This window comes from Chrysochloris asiatica, unplaced genomic scaffold (genome assembly GCF_000296735.1).
Source record: "Chrysochloris asiatica unplaced genomic scaffold, ChrAsi1.0 scaffold00056, whole genome shotgun sequence".
Taxonomy (NCBI): domain Eukaryota; kingdom Metazoa; phylum Chordata; class Mammalia; order Afrosoricida; family Chrysochloridae; genus Chrysochloris; species Chrysochloris asiatica.
This window is the reverse complement of record NW_006408574.1, coordinates 17836548-17838594: the sequence shown is the minus strand read 5'-3', so window position 1 is coordinate 17838594 and position 2047 is coordinate 17836548.

Below are 2047 nucleotides of genomic sequence, written 5' to 3'. Positions count from 1 at the left end.
TTGTTATGAATTGGAAAAGACTGGACAACACTAAATAACATATGTTTATGAAATCTTGACAATGAATAAGGAGACAGAAAAAAAGAATTGATCTATTTGAACTCGGGTGTTTGCAAAGAATACTTAATATAACTTGAACTGCAAGAAGTACAATACATTTGTTGGAAGTGCAGCCAAAATGCTTCTTTGAAGTGAAGATAATGAGACTTCTTCTCATGTATTTCTAACAGATATGTTTCAATAATGGCCAGCTCCTGGAGAAGAAGATTATACTCATAAAGTGTTAGGGGGAAAAAAGAATGACTGTCAGCAAAGCACACTCAGCAATAAATTCAAACATAGTAACAAACTTGAGGGTGGACATGACTGGGCAGTGTTTTGTTCTGTTGTGCATAGGATCACTGGGAGTTGGAACCTACTCAAGAAACCTAACAATAACATTGTGTTCCAGGACCATGAGTAAATTCCAATTTATGGTGAATGAATGTACGCAGAGTAGAATTGTCACCTAGGGTTTCAAAGCTTAGACTTCTCAGAAGTAGATCACCAGGCCTTGCTTTCTGGACACCTTGACTGGCTTTGAACTACCAAATAGTTGACTAATAGTCGAGCACTTAACTCTTTGCTTGCTAAGTGCTGTCAAGTTGGTTCCGATCATATTGGGTTTCAGAGGAATGGATGGTGAATTTGAACTGCTGACCCTGTGGTTCAAATTGACTTTGAGGTCAAGTGCTTATACTATGGCACCACTCCGGGACTTAACTCTGTGCACTACCCAGGGTTTATTTTCGATTTTGTATCGTCTTTGAATCAATGATGAATTGAAAGTCATACTCAAATTGACTCAAAAAACAGATTACATTGGGCAAATCATCTGTAAAAGACCTCTTTAAATTGTTAAAGAGCAAAGATGTCACTTTGAGGACTAGTGTGCATCTCACCCACACCTTGGTATTTTCATTCACCATGGATGCATAAGCTGGAAAAGGAATAAGGAAGACTGGAGAAGAACTCATGTATTAGAATTATGGTGTTGACCAAAGATACTGAAATTACCATGGACTAGCAGAAGAACTAACACATACTACAATACTCCTTAGAGAAGACTACATCTCACATACTTGGAACATGTCATCTGGAAAAACCAGTCCCTGGAAAAAAGCATCATGTTTGGAGTAAAAAAGGTCAATGAAAAAGAGGAAAGCTTTCAATGAGATGGCAGGGTCTGCAAAAAGGCATTCACATAATTGAGAGGATGGAGTAGAAAGAGCAAGTGCTTCATTCTGTTGTTCACAGGGTCCATATGAGTTGGAACTGGCTCGATAACAACATTACAGTTGATTCATTTAAATCACAAACTAATTTTAAAACAAGAAGCAGAAAATTATTAAACAAAGCTAGATACATTTTTAATGAAATATAATCTAAAGAGGATAAGCAGTAGACTAGAAAATACTGAAGAAAAAACAACTTGAAGAAATAATAATGAAAACTATCCAAAATGAAGTACAAAAATTTTAAAATAGGAAAAGAATCCTAATCATCATTGGAACACCTGAATCCTTTTAGCATATGTGTAATTACAGAGCTAGAAATAAAACAGAGAAGAAATGATTGGGGGAAAATAACTAGTAATATTTGCCAAATATTTTCAAATTTTGCTGAAAAAAATACAAACTGACAGCTAGCAGAAGCTTAATGAGCCCAACAGGATGAACAGAATTAAAACTACAAAAAGTACATCAAAATTAAATTATCTAGTGTTATAAAAAAATTAAAGTTTTAATTTCTTGACCATAAAGGCATTCTATGCAAGGAGGAAGGCCTTCTTTCCTTTATAGCCCCTTTGGTCATTTCAAACTGCTGAAGCTTAAGATTCACGACCCATTTTGCAACCACTAAGCTGCCAGAGCTTCTCGTAACTTGTCCTTCAAGCCGAGGATATGGAAATCATCAGACAATATCTCTGCTAGCCATGCGAGTAGAGTTTTATTAAAGATATTACAGAAATGGCTGCAATCAGACATTGACAGAGAACTTCCAGAGG